Here is a 15,533-nt window from a genome sequence, read left to right as displayed (position 1 = left end):
GACCTCCACAAATTATATTCTAGAGTATAGTGACACTAAAGTTATAGGGTTAAAACTCGATCTATTAGAAGGAATATTCCTCCAGGCCTGATGTTAGGAGTTTCATTGTTCAGGAACACCAAAACAGACTATGCTTAAAAAAAAATCAAAATGAACAAACAGAAACTCAACCAAAAATACCAAAAACCCTTCTATCTTTGTTGCAAATATAAACAAAATGAAGCAACGTAGACCACTTAGTTTAAAAATAATTGCAATTTTAGACACCCCTGACCTGTTCTAAGGTGGAGACTTCCTTGGGAGTATAAGCTCTAAACTTAATGTCTCAACTAGCAACATTTTAAAAAAAACAAAACAAACAAAAAACCAAACCACATCAATCCAATGTTTCCAGCCTGGTTGTGTAAAATTAAATTTGCATATAAGTAAAAGTAGAATAATGAACATTAGGAGTAATTTTTTAAACATTTAATATTTTTTGAGCATGTGTTTTCCTTCAGTGAAGTGACTTGGGCTTAAGCTACATATATTCATCTCCCGGGCTACAGCTGTTCTTTTTCTTAAGAGATCTTCCTAATTGTCCTGGCTTAGGGCAAATTTTGTGAGGAAATCTCCGAATGGGGTCCCACTAGAAAGCAAACCCAAGCGGCATCACAGAGTCACCCCAGGACACTAATATAAAATGTTATAAAGCTTCTAATGGTGTTTATAATATGTTTAGACAAAAATTTCACCCAGAGGCAAAGGCTTTCCTTTTACAAATGTAGAATACCTAAAACTTAACCTTTTCTGAAATCTACAGAAAATTAAATCATGTGTGAACTAGGTCTCTAAAAAAGGATGTGAATAAATCAGCTGGGGTTTTTTTGTGGGGTTTTTTTTGGTTTTTTGTTTTTTTCTTAAAGATCAACCACGATCCCTGGGTCTCTTCCAGTGAATGCTGAGTCTTGCTGGCCCAAAGATATTGGAATTGTTGCACTGGAAATATATTTTCCCTCTCAGTATGTTGACCAGAAAGAGCTGGAGAAGTATGATGGTGTGAATGCTGGCAAATACACAATTGGGATAGGCCAGTCCAAGATGGGATTCTGCTCTGACCGGGAGGATATCAATTTTTTCTGTTTGACTGTTGTTCAGAAGCTCATGGAGAGGAACAGCCTTTCCTATAATTGTAATGGGAGATTAGAAGTTGGAATAATTATTGATAAATCAAAATCTGTAAAAACTGTCCTGATGCAACTTTTCGAATTATCTGGTAATATTGATACCATTTGGTTTTTGCCTTTTTTCTATGTTCCCTGTATTCTTTGCACATATATTTGTAGCTCTGTAGCCTATTGTATTAGTGGCTAGTTTTACCAGTACTTTTCCACGGCCTTTCTCTAGGCAGAAAGACAAATTCGATGGCTCCAAGTTGCGGGGGGGGGGGGGGGGGGGGGGGGGAGTGGGGGGGATGAGTACAAGGCCCCTATGCTATCTTGGTTCTTTCCTGGGAACCAAGACTGAGAACAACTCTTTGAAATACACTCCCATGGACAAAGTACAGTTAGTGCCAAGGCGGGGACTCCAGAGAAGGGGCTTGACCTGGGGGGTAATTGCATCACCACTTGTCCTCCTAATTGGTGCTTTTTATAAATTATTCTAATTTCCTAAAGCCTATAAAAATATACTTACCTTTTTGAGGGGTGGGCTTTTGTGGGCATCTTTCCATAACTGCCCCTGAAGGCCTTCAAATAAAGATCTCCTTTTATATTACCTCCTTATTAAAAGTATCTCGAGTTTCATTTCCAGGTTGGGAAAAAAGCAACAATATGGATGTAGAAGGAATTGACACTATGAATGCATGTTATGGAGGCACTGCTGCTCTTTTTAATGCTATTCACTGAATTGAGTCCAGTTCTTGGGATGGTAAGTTCAGGGGTTTTTTTTGTGGTGTTTTTTATTTGGTTTTAAAAGTTTTTGGGTAGTGTCTTGCAATTACAGAATTTGTGTTTAACCATGTGTCCTGCTTTAGGGCAAATTTGGGAGGAAACCTCCTGTAGTGGTTTCACGTTTGCCGAATTTCTGTTTTGCCAAATTTAGTGTAGTGGTTTGAGTGTCTGCTCTTTTTTTACCTCTGGGAGATAAGATTTTTGGGAGAAAAAGGCAAAACAAGCCCAACTTAAGGTAATCAGATTTATTAACACACACTAAGAAGAAGAAAATAAGAAAAGAAAAAACCACTAATGAAATTCCTAAACCAACCTTTTCTCCCACCAAAAATTGTTAATTTCCTACAAGCAATAAAAAGAGGCAAAACTCCAGGCCAGTACCACTTATAAGACAGTCTTTCATTCAGTCTTTGAGAGAGAGAAGTTTCTCCTGTTGTTTGGTAACTTTCCACAAGAAAAACAGTCTGCTTGTGGCTTGTAACTCACTGTCTTGGTTTGAATAGACAGGTATCTGCCAAGGAAGATTGGAGTCTCCCTTGGAATGTAAGCTCCCCTCCTCCCCCTTTTCAAATTATTATAAATTTGCAATTAAAAGGCTCTCAGACAAAGATTTTTGGGAATAGGTATAGCAGTTCTTTACTAGGGATATTAAAAAAAAAATACAAATGTAGTACAAAAGAATAAGCAAACAAACAAGGAATCCCAGGAAAAAAAAGCCCTGACAGAGTCAGAAATACAACCTGATGCCCTGTTAGTCAGGGTGTTGGAAACAGTCCAAAGTCAGCCCTCCTGGAGTGGCAGATGTGGTCCTGTTGGAAGCAGAGATGGTCCTGTGAAGCCAAGGGTCCAGAGATGGATCCGGTCTTCCTTTGGGAATCCCCTGGGAACACCGGAGTGTCTGATGACACTTGCGACTCCTTTTTATCTAGGTAGAAATGGTTTGCCTTTTGCTCTCTGGTAGAGCATCTCACAATAGGCTGATGAAATGTGTCATGCCATTGGTGAGCTTTAATGGTGCGTTAACAGAAGATATTCTCATGGGGGTAGTGAAAGACTGAGCAGAGATAAGAAACAATACCCCATCCCGTTTTTAACAGCTGGCTTGTTATCAGGGAAGGCAGTTACCCCCTCCCTTCTGGAGTTACAACAGATAAGAAAAAATCTCCCCAACCGAGCTTTTGGCTATTTCTTTGTTTTGGTCAAGTACTTTTTAAGTATCCAACACTTAGTCTCCTTGGTAACTTATGGGGAAAAAATTCTTTAAAGTAAAAAAGGAGCAAACCTAATCCCCAACACACACAAAAGGAGCACGCCTGGGGAACTTCTGCAGTTGTGGAACCCCCCATATCATGTAACCTTTCCCATGACTACATATGGGCTATAGACTCACATATATTGGACTGTCACCTTTTAAAGATAAGCAACTTAAAAGGCAAAGGATTCTTCATTTCAAGGAACAGAGATTTCTTCTCACTTCTTTCACTGGTGCAGGGGCTTCTTCTCATCTCTCTCTCTCTGTTTAAACCTCTTATGGGATCACCAAATCACACCTTCTAATTCAATATTCACTCAGCTAATCACCGATACCTTTGCTCAAAAATCCACAAATCATCTCCCCAATTAATATTGTCCACTATTTAAACGACTATTCTAGCATATTCATATTACAGTCTGTTACCATTACTCATAGGAGATTTTTCAGCCTAGAACCAAGGCAACTTGTCATGTCTTCCACCTAAGAGGTTGCTCTTCCTTTACTGACTTTGAGATCTCCATATTGTCCCTTACATGTCTCCAATTTGGCTGTCTCTCTCACTAAGGAAAAAGTTAGGGCTTTGGAAATTAATAATATGAAACAATAAAACCTCTCACTGCTCCAAAGAGAGACGGCAAAATTGAGGAAGTCCTTGCTGTGAGTGTTGCTTGTCTCACCCAGTCTCTTATCAGTCCCTCTGGTGTTAGAAAATGACGTCCTGGGCCCTGGTGGGCCACAGGTGTGACCTCCGGGTGCTCTTCTGGGTTTTTCAGTCTGGAGCAGGTTTAAACAGTCACAAGAAAAAAGAAAAAAAACATTCCAGGGAACTTCTCTGCCTCAGCTAGCTAAACTAACTAAAAGCACAGGAGATCTCTGTCCGGCTGTCTGTCTGTGCTTCAGACAAACACAGTCCAGGAGTGGAATGCAGAGGAGGGAGTGAGTTTCTCAAAACATACTCTGCGCTTCTCTTTCTCCCTGCTTCACTCTCAGAACCAGTCTTAAAGGCACAGAACACAATATCCAACATAAACAGAACAGACGATCGGGAATACAAGTGTTAGCACTGAAACGCATAATCACAGAATGATTATATGCAGGTGCTTTTATTGAAGAGCTCTGGGAATCAGGGGTACAGGGTACAGACCTAAATCTGACTCCGACATGGATTCGAGATGGACATATTTTTATACCCTTTCATTATATAACTATATATTAATTATTAAACCTATATTGTTCTATTGTATGAATTCTTGTGGTTTTCATCAGGCCTCCCAAACATTTTTTCTCATGATTCTTAAACAATAATCATATTCAATTACCAAACAATCATTACATTTAACAATCATCATTTATCATATGATGATTATGCAGGTGCAGTTTCCCATGATCTAGTAAAGACAAAGCCTAACCTTTCGTTCCTAGGGCCTACATAGTTTTGGTTCCTTTTCCCAGGCCTATCCAGGCCCAACCTTTCTTTCCACCTCCCCTGAATCTATTGTAATCAATTCCCATGATTTTTAGAAGCGTTTTAACCCTATGCTATCACAAGCATCATAAAGTCACCCTAGGACACATATAAAACCCAGAGGGTAAACTCTTGTATGCTTCTGAAGTATTTTTCTTAAATGCTGTGGGCATTTTTCACCAGTTCAGTTACATGCAAAAAATGAGGTGGATAGTCATCAATGCTCTTTTTCTGTAAATTTTGGTGGCTGCTGAGATTGAAGAGCCCCTTAACCCTGGAGTCATCTCCTCTATAACCAAAGTTAAAAATTGCTGATGGATATTAAAATGTGCTAGGTTCTTAGCTACTTTTCATTCTTATTTCTGTGTTTTTCACAGGACATTATGCACTTGTTGCTGGAAATGTAGCTGTGTATGCCACTGGAAATGCCAGGCCAACAGGTGGAGCTGGTGCTGTCGCTATGCTAGTTGGCCCAAATGCTCCCTTAAGTTTTGAGAGAAGTTAGTCCTGTGAGAAAATGAATACCACTCAGCCAGATACTGTATCTCTTCTGAAGCCCATCCCCTGGTTTTGTGGGTTGCTGGAGGGCTGGATTAACTCCCACCAATATCAGAAATTGTACTTTGTCTCCTCTTGTTCCGAGCTGGCTTAGCCAAGTCCTGTTATAGGAAGCAGCAAGAAACAACTAAAGGTACTTGTTTTTTTCCTTGGGAATTCTCCAATGAAATTTACAGAGTGGATTAGAGATGAATAACAGCAATCTACTTTTAAGATGAAATTATGAAAATAATTTGTTACTTGTTTGTCATGCTCAGTCTTATTGTACTTGAGTAACAGGAGATTGAGGACTGTGCAACATTAGCTTAAAGGGCCTGAAGTGCTATGAAAACCTGCTTGACTGAGACCTTATATTACTTGTTTTCCATGTGTTAAGCAATGTGTTCAAACTGACTCAAAGTAACTGAATGCTTCTCAGTTTTTGTCTATTTCTCTCCATAAGGGTTGTGTGGAACCCACATGCAACATGTGTTTGAATTCTGTAAACCAGATATGGTCTCTGAATATTGAGTAGTTGATGGTAAACTATCTGTACAGTGCTGCCTCAGTGCATTAGAACATTGCTATACTGTCTATCGCAACAAAATCCACACCCAGTGGCAAAAGGGTATGTAGCTTCACCCTGATATTGCAAGATCTGGTAAATATTGGAATGTGTAGCTACACAATCAGTGTGTTTTTAAGTTTTGTCATCCAATCTAAACACTAGTACATGGTCCCTTTCTTTGTGTTTGTGTTTGTGGCAGTGGGTTGATGAGTGCTAATGGTTATCCTTTGCTGATATGTTATGTGTTAATGTTGCATAGTTCATGCCCTGTTACCCCTTATTCTCCCTATTCTTAGGACCATAAAGCAGTTTACCCGTCAATCTTGTTGTTTACATGGCACCTGGCCCTGCCAGTCAGTCTGGGACCTTTCCCAGTGTCTAGAATCTTCTGGGAAGTGTCTCGGGTGATTGGTTAGAGTCAGGGTTTCCCCTCCTACAAGTTATGTTATTGGTTATTATATTGATTGATGCTCCCTGAGTCACACCCTGAGTCCCTGTCATTGGTCCCCATGCTTTGCCATCCCATGTGTTCCTTCCTCCCTTTAAAAACTGTAACGCTCAGGTGCTTGAGGTCTCTCCGTCTCTCTGTCTCCCCGTTTCTCGGACCCTCGGCCCTGAGGTGGAATAAACCTCAGTTGCTGCCTCAACGGAGGGTCCCGTCTCTCAATTCATCTGCACCTTAGTAGTGACTCTGCTTCACTGGCTCAAAGACCCCTGTGTTGCAGTGGTGCCAGGGCTGGCCGGAGACAGCGACACCTGGGAGGAACCACTGTATGTGTTGATGCCTTAAGTTTTAGTTTTCATATTTTTCAGATTCTGGGCTGCTAGGTATGTAGCTCTTAGCCTCATATTAAGTATTAGCCAACTCTCTTCACAGGGTAGGTAGACAAAACAATCCTTTTCCAGTGAAGCTATAATTGGACAATTATCCCCAATATGCAAATGGACCAAAACTTATAAAAATGTGAAACCTCTTGACCAGTCGTCCATTTTGTGACCATTATGGATCCATCTTTTATTGGATGCACAGAACATTGTCACCAAGGATGAAGAACAGGCTGAGGTACTTAACACCTTTGCCTCAGTCTGTAACAGAAAGACCAGTTATCCTCAGGGCAACTGGCCTCTGTGCTGGTAGACAGGGATGGGGAGAAGAATAGACCTCCTGCAATCCAGGAGGAGGCAGTTGGTGACTTGGTGACTTGCTGAGCCACTTAGACATTCACAAGTCTATGAGGCCAGGTGGGATTCACTTGAGAGCACTGAGGAAGCGGGCAGAAGAGGTCACAAAGCCACTGTCCATCATTTACCAGCAGTCCTGGCCAATTGAGGAGGTCTCAGGTTACTGGCAAAGCCAACGTGTCACCCATACACAAGAAGGGCTGGAAGGAGGATTCAGGGAACATCAGGCCTGTCAGCCTGACCCCAGTACCTGGGAAGGTTATGGAATGGATCATTTTGAGTGCAATCACGTGGCATGCACAGGACAACCAGGGGATCAAGCCCAGCCCGCAGGGGTTTAGGAAAGGCAGGTCCTGCTTGACCAACCTGATCTCCTTTTATGGCCAGGTAACCTGCCTGGTGTGTGAAGAAAAGGCTGTGGATGTGTCTACCTGGACTTCAGTAAAGCCTTTGACACTGTCCCACAGCATCTTCTGGAAAATCTGGCAGTCCATGGTTTGGATGGGTACTATCTTGGTTGGATTAACAACTGTCTGGATGGTCAGGCCCAGAGAGTGGTGGGGAATGATGTCACATTCAGTTAGCAGCTGGTTACCAGTGGGGTTCCCCAGGCCTCAGTACTGGGTCCAGTCCTGTTTAATATCTTCATTGATGACCTGGACAAAGGGATCAAGTGCACTCAGCAAGTTTGCAGAGAGTACCAAGATGTGTGGGAGTGTTGATCTGCTGGATGGTAGGAAGGTTCTGCAGAGGGATTTGGACAGGCTGGAGCAATGGACTGAGAACAATGGTATGAGGTTCAACAAGGCCAAGGACTAGAGAAGTGATTGTCTCTCTATACTTGGTACTGGTGAATGTCCATTTCTGGGCCACTCACTGCAAGACAGACACTGATGTGCTGGAGCAAGTCCAGTGAAGGGCAATGGAGCTGGGGAAGGGTCTGGAGCACAAACGGTGGCTGAGGAAGCTGGAGGGGCTCAGCCTGGAGAAAAGAAGGCTTGGAGGGACCTTCTTGCTCTCCACAGCTCCCTGACAGGAGGGTGCAACCAGGTGGGGGTCAGGCTCTGTTCCCAGGGAACAAGATACAGGACAAGAGGAAATGGTCTAAAGCTGCACTAGGGGAGGTTCAGATTGGACATCAGGAGCAATTTCTTCATGGAAAGGGCGGTCAGGCATTGGAAGGCACTGCCCAGGAAGGTGGTGGAGTCACCATCCCAAGAGGTGTTCAAGAATTGACTGGGCATATGTCCTGGGGTGACTTTATGATGCTGTATTGTATTTGTATCCCCATTCATCTGTTCAGCCCAGCAATTAGTTCTGCACCTTTAAAACTAGATTTGAGACAGAAGGGGGGGAGAAGGATAACTGGTGGAATGTCTGAGGAGTTGTATTCAAAACATAAAGATGAGTACAACTTTCTCCAAGCTCACAGCGGTCTCAGAGTTCTTGGATTTTGCAGAGAGAGAGAGACAGGGAATTTTTCTTTACTTTTGTCGCTGGTTTTCCTCATTAGCTACAGCAAGAAAGGTTTTCCCTGGACTTCTTTTTCTGGGACTGTTCAGCTTCTCTTTGGTCCAGGACATCAGGAGAATCGCCTGGAGGCCCCCCAAGCTGCACACCGGGCCTGGCACACTGGGCCTGAGCCCCAGAGACACTGAGCCACACCCAGAGAAGGAGTCTTTTTGAATTTGCTATCTCTTAGGAACAACAAGAGGTTTCATTGTTTAATATTATTCATTTTTTCATGTTTGTGAGTACTTCACTTCTTAAATAAACAGGGTTTTTTCCACTTTTCTCAAAGGAGATTTATCCCCCAAACTTGTTGGGGGAGAGGCCACTTGAATTTGCTTTCTAGAGGAGACCCCTTTGGAGGTTTCCTCCCAAAATTTACCCTAAACCAGGACAGTATGGAACTCAGTGCTCTGGTCTGGTTGGCCAGGTGGGGATCGGCCAAAGGTTGGACTCCATTTTAGAGGTCTTTTCCAACCTTAATGATTTTATGATTCTATGAAGTTGTAGCGAGTTGGCTCTGGTCAGATGCCAGGCACTCACCAAAGTCCCTCACTCACTCCCCTTTGCAGCTGGACAGGGGAGAGAAAATTTAACAAAGGGTTCATGAGTCAAGATGAAGGCCAGGAGAGAGATCACTCATCAAATATCATCACAGGCAAAACAGGCTCAACTTAAAGATATGCATTGAATTTATTACATTAACAAAGTCAGAGCAGGATAATGAGAAGTAAAATAAGACCCTTAAAAACACCTTCTCCTCACCCCTCCCTCCTTCCTAGCTCTACCTCCTACCCTAGTGATGCAAGGAGACAAGGAATGGAGGTTATGGTCATTTCATCACCTGTGGCTTCTTCCGCTGCTCAGGGAGAGGAGTCATTTTCCTGCTGCATCATGGGATCCCTCCTATGGGAGACAGTTCTCCACTAACTTCTCCAATGTGAGTCCATCCCACAGGCAACAGTCCTCCTCAAACTGTTGCACTGTGTGTCACTCTTCCACGGGGTGCAGTCCTTCAAGGACAGGCTGCTCCAGCATGGGCCCCTCATGCCTTGGGTCTCCCATAGGGTCACAGCCTCTTCTTGGGTATCCAACTCCTCTGGTGTGGGTCTCCTCCATGGGCTGCAGGTGGACCTCTGCATCCATGTGGATCTCCATGGGCTGCAGGGGGACAGCCTGCTTCACCATGGTCTTTACCACAGGGTGCAGAAGAATCTCTGCTCTGATGCCTGGAGCATCTCCTCTCCCTCCTTCACTGACCTTGGTGTCTGCATAGTTGTTCCTCTCACATGTTCTCCCTCTGCTCTCCTCTGGTCACAATTACAACTGCCCAACAACTTTTGTTTTTCATTTCTTCTTAAATACGTTATCACAGAAGCATTCCTATTTCTAATTTGCCTAGCATTGGCCAGTGACACGCCCATCTTTGGAGCCGCCAGGGATTGGGTCTGCTGGACATGGAGGAAGCTTCCAGCAGCTTCTCCCAGAAGCCACCCCTGTAGTCCCCCTGCTACCAAAACTAGACCATGCAAACTCAGTACATAAAGAGACTATTCCTTATTTCAAAATGCTGTGCAGAAATACTGAGATTCTCTTGTGTTTATAACTTTTTCTAGAAGAAAAAGGGCAAATATTGCTAGCTGGTACACAAGATCAATAAGAAACTTTTTTAAATAGAAGTAGCAGCAGTTTGTTAAATGAACTTGCCAATTAGTCTTATAGTTGTCGTTTGTATGCTGATGTGTTATGATGACTCATATCCTGCCATCTCCCTATTTTATTTTAATACTTGAAGTAAATATTAAAGTTGCAATGTGGCTGTGATGATGGACAAAGACGGGAACAACACTTAAAAGTTCCGGTGGCAAAAGCTGAATCTTTATTCCACACACCTCATATTGATAGGGTTATCAGAAGGTAGCATGTTTAGTTCTAATTGGTTAGTACCTTTCTTGCCACTCAGTTCATTGGTTAGTAGGTGCTCATGTGTGTATGTGCTAAGGCTCTCTTCTTCCCAGATGTTTACATTTTTTCTTCACAGATTCTCATGGGAAAGACTTCTTATTTTCACAGGTGTTGAATAGTTTTCACGAGCAAAGGCTGATGTGCTTGCAGGTTCTCACGGGACAAGCTGGCTGTTAGCTATACTTAGCCACAGTAACAAGGCCTGGAGCATGGTTTTACAAGGCCTTTCTTTTCTAAGGTTTTACCTATATATGGCATTGTAACACAACATTTCTGCCACTTTCAGAAGGGACAGACAGACATTTCACCTTAAATAACTTTGTATTCATGATCTTTCATTCATCGTACTGTAGACTGGCAGACAAATCTGTGGCTAGACTATTGCTGAATGATTTTCTCAGTGACCAGAACCCAGAAACATCAAATGGTGCTTTTAGTGGTTTGGAAGCTTTTAGGTAAGAATGGCTGCTGTCTTCCTTATGATTCATGTAGTCTTATTTTCTTAAACATCCAAGGTAGTTTTTCTTTGCTGTCATTTTAATAACTGTTTTGGTTTAGGACAAATTTGGGAGAAAACTTCTGAATAGGGTCTTTCTAGGAAGCAAACCCAAATGGCCCCTCCCTCCAGCTGGTTTGGGAAAAGAATTTCTTTGGAGAAAACTGGAAAAAACTATTTATTTAACAAAAAAAGTGCCCACAAGCATAAAGAAATAATAATATGAAACAATAAAACTTCTTGTTTTGGAGTGAGATGACAAATTGAGGAAGTCCTTGCTGTGGGTGTAGCTTGACTCAGTCAGTCTTTTATTTGTCCCTCCGGAGGTCCAGGCCCCGGTGGGCTGCAGGTGTGAGCTTCCCAGTACTCTTCTGGGTTTTTCAGTCCAGAGCAGGTTTAAGCAGTCTTAAGAAAAAAACAAAACAAAACAAAAAAACAAAAAACAAAACAAAACAAAACAAAACAAAAACAGTTCAGAAAGCTTTTTTCCTTCAGCTAACTAAACTAACTAAAAGCAAAAAAGATTTCTGTCCTGCTGCTGTTCATGCCTCAGCTGAACAACACTGTCCAGAAAAAAAAATGCAGAGGAATGAACAATGTTTTTCAAAACAAACTGTGAACTTTTTTTTTCTTTGCTTTACTCTCAGAACCAGTCTTAAAGGCATAGAACTCAATATACAGCACACACAGAACCGACGACTGGGGATACAAGCATCATAAAATCACCCTAGGACAATAACTTTCTAAACTGTTTTTTAATAGAGATGTAAAACTTGAAGATACATATTTTGACAGATGTGGAAAAAGCTTTTATGAAAGCCAGTGCAGAGCTCTTCAATCAGAAAACCAAAGCTTCCTTACTTGTATCTAATCAGAATGGAAATATGTATACCCGTTCAGTCTATGGTTGCCTCACCTCTCTTTTAGCTCAGTAAGCATAAAATTGGAAGGTCATAGCTTTTTATAAGTAAGCATATAAAAGGTGGGGCTTTTAGACAGTCTTTTGTAAAAACACCATCTATAAAACCTTTTCATACTAGATTGCCTTAAATAGCAAGGGTAAAATTAGAAAATTATTCTGTGTATACAATTATGTCAAGTGGCAAGCAGATTCAAAACTTCTGTCAGAAGCCAATATCAAACAGCAATTAGGATCTTGTTTGTAAGGTGGTGTATCTTTTCCCAGTCTCAGCACATATACACCCCCAAACACACAAGGAGAAAAGAATCTGAATACCTTCAATGTTTCACTATAAACATAAAATCCCAGAATGGTTTGGGTTGGAAGGGACATTAAAGCTCATCTCATTCCACTCCCCTGCCATGGGCAGGGATGCCTTCTACTAGACCAGGTTGCTCGAAGCCCTGTCCGACCTTACCTGGGACACTTCCAGGCATGAGGCAGCCACAGCTTCTCTGGGAAACCTGTGTCAGAGCCTCATCAACCTCACAGGAAAGACTTTCTTCTTTATAACCCATCTAATCCTGCCCTCTGTTAGTCTAAAACTGTTCTCCCATATGCTAACACTATACTCCTTGATAACGAGTCCCTCTTCATCTTTCATATTAGCCCACTTTGGTGCTAGAAGGCTGCTACAGTATTACCCTGGAGCCTTCTCTTGTTAAGGTTGAACAGCCCCAACTCTCTCAACCTGTCTTCCATCCTGTGATCAACTTAGTGGCCTCTGGACTTGTCCCAACAGCTCTGTGGCCTTCTTGTGCTGAGACCCCAGAGCTGGAGGCAGCACTGCAGGTAGGATTTCACTTGAGCAGGGCAGAATCTCCCCTCTCCTTCTGCCCATGCTGTTTTAAACAGCCCAACACAGGGGGTTTCTTGGTATAAGTACATGTGGCCAGGGCATGTCCAGCCTCTCACCTACTAGCACCCTCAAGTCCTGTTGTGGATTTACTGGGTGATGGTTTGGGGCTTGGTTTGGGTTTTTTGGTTTTTTTTTTTTTTTTATTGTTTAGTTTGGGGTTTTTTCCCCTCTCTCTCTTCAATGATGGGCTCTTATAAAATTATGTTTAAGTTTTTAGGTCACTGAAAAAATGAAAATGGGATTCCTTTTAGTTAATAATACTCTGGGCTCTAGCCAGGGAAACCTTGATAGAAAAAGGGAGGACTGGAAAGATCAAAACGTAGGTCCACTCAATGTGAGTAACACTACGTAACTCCTTTATTTCAAGAGAAATGGCGTCTTTTATACACTTCTATATAGTTTACAGTTTGGATAGCTCAGTCATTGGCATACAGCAAGAGAAAGAATGTAAACACACATTATTTTAGTTACAATTAAGGTGGCTACACATGTGCCTACTAACTACTTCACCCAGTGACCTTCAAACCTTAATCTTTTTCCGAACACCTTAAGAACTCTTTTCTAACTGCGCCACAACCCTACAAGAATTTTATCTGCGTCATGGCTCCAAGGCCCCGACAAGGCCTCAAACCAGGCCTTGACCAGGCCTCAGGTCAGGGTAGTTCAACATTCTGGCATAAATCATGATCTCCTACCCTGAGGAGATTAGCAACAAATCCCCTTTTTTCTTTTGAACTACCCAGACCGAGTCAAAGATGCAACCAATGGCATTTTACATACACTACAACACACGAGGCGCTACTATTAATACAACTATGATAATAAACAAAATGATTCCCTTTTCCCAGTGTTTCCTTAAAAATTCTTAACTTAAAATACTAATAAATTCACACACTCTAGAACTAATCTTGACTAGGTTCAGAAGGTTCAGGATTATCGGATGACGTTCCAGGTAGATCATTGTCATCTTGATTGTCCTCTTGATTGTTTTTTTTATTATTTGGTTTGGTATGGGGTGCCTGCCTGTAAGACGCGGCGAAAGCTGCGCGTGGTTGGGCTAAGGAAATCCTGGTATTGCCTAGGCAGCCATCCGTCAGTCAATTGCAAAAGCATTGCAGGTTCGGCAGTGGTGGTTTTATGTAGTTATAATGGAGAAGCTAAGAGGATTAAAAGGGGTTTTGGGCGGCAATGCCCCCATCCCACATGCTTCTCCATTGGGTTGTTTGTTGGCACATTGGAAGGAAGGAAACTTTGGTCAAGAGTTACGTAAGGATAAGTTGATTGATTATTGTACTGTGTGGTGGCCTGAGTACATTTTGCCTGATAACCAGAGATGGCCGGAAAATGGGTCTTTACAATCAGAACTTATATCACAACTGATGACACATTGTAAACGAGAATCTAAACTTGATGAATTGCCATACATAGATCTTTTCTTTTATTTAAAAGAGAAACCGGCATGGTTGGTGGAATGTGGAATACAAGCACTGGTCTTAGAAAATAATCATTGTTTGGCTTGCGTCCAAGATAAGCGTTGTGTAGAACACCTGGTTTTGGGAAAAAAGGGGGGAGACAATTTGGAAGCTGATTTACTAGTAGGACCTACTGTTTCTGCCAATACTTCCTCAGCATCAAGTTCCACTCCATTTCCTCTCACCCCACCTGATTCTCTTCCCCCGCATACTCCCGTCCGAAATGCTCCATCTGGCTATCCCCCTCCCCCACCAACGCCTACTCAGAGATTTATCCCTCCGCCGACACCTCCCCAGGGCTACCCTCCTCTCCCACCAACACCTACGTCCCCGACTCCTGTTCCCCCTACCCCCCCTAATCCTTCGCCAGGGTCGTTTACCACTTCTACCCATGATAATAATCAGGATTTGGCTGCAAGACAGGGACGAAGGAGAGAGAGATGCAGGAGATGTAGAAGGGACAGAACGGAAAGCAGTGAAAGTGAAGAAGATAGCCCAGATATTCCAGTAGCCCATCGTACGCGGGGAAGGTTAGCCCCAACATGGCCTAAGACAGGGAAGGGTATATTAAAAACAGGCAGAAAAGATAAGACAATTATTGCGCCGCTAAGACAGGGGGTGGGGGCTGATGGACCTGTCTTTGTAAAAGTACCTTTTTCACCCGCTGATCTGGTAATATGGAAACAATCGGCTGGGCCGTATCGGGATAATCCAGATAGAGTGGCTCGTGTAGTTAAGATGATAATGAAAACTCAGAATCCGGATTGGGAGGATATTCAAGTAATATTAGACACCTTGATGGATGATACAGAAAGGGACATGGTACTGCGGGCAGCGAGGGACAGGGCTAGAGAAGATAAACGGAATGGTCTGGTGACTGGGACTCTAGATTATAATTTTCCCGCTGAGGATCCCGAGTGGAACCCTAATGACCCAACTGGAGTAGACATGCTAAGGTTGAAAAGGTACCAAGAGTGGATTTCTATAGGTGTTCAACAAGCAATACCCAAAAGTTTGAATTGGTCCAAATTGTATGAGATCCGACAGGATAAGAAGGAATCTCCCACTGCTTTTCTAGAAAGACTTAAGGAAGCAGCTAGGAAATATACTGATCTCCAGATAGACAGTGCACAAGCAAGGGCTCAGCTCGCCTTTATTTTTCTAGGGCAATCACAGGAGGATATAAGGAAAAAGTTACAGAAATTGGAAGGTGAAGAGTTAAGGAGTTTGGACAAGCTTTTAGAAGTGGCTTGGAAAGTGTACAACAACCGAGACAAGGAGGTTGCTAAGAAGCAGGGACAGAGTCTTTTGGCAGTCATACAAGGGCGAGGAC

At 42.6% G+C, this 15,533-nt stretch overlaps 1 pseudogene across 1 annotated transcript; it reads left to right on the top strand.

The window, feature by feature from the left end:
- The first annotated feature begins 903 nt into the window (after positions 1–903).
- On the top strand, positions 904–11,843 carry LOC310922076 (hydroxymethylglutaryl-CoA synthase, cytoplasmic-like; annotated as a pseudogene). The gene is made up of 6 exons: positions 904–1,255; positions 1,792–1,908; positions 5,029–5,151; positions 5,652–5,816; positions 10,699–10,867; positions 11,671–11,843. The product of its transcript is annotated as a hydroxymethylglutaryl-CoA synthase, cytoplasmic-like (transcript).
- Positions 11,844–15,533: the final 3,690 nt, after the last annotated feature.

The sequence above is a fragment of the Zosterops lateralis genome (genome assembly GCF_965231275.1).
Source record: "Zosterops lateralis genome assembly, chromosome: W".
Classification (NCBI taxonomy): domain Eukaryota; kingdom Metazoa; phylum Chordata; class Aves; order Passeriformes; family Zosteropidae; genus Zosterops; species Zosterops lateralis.
Note: the sequence above shows the minus strand (reverse complement) of the source record. Positions and strands in the feature narration are given on the sequence as shown.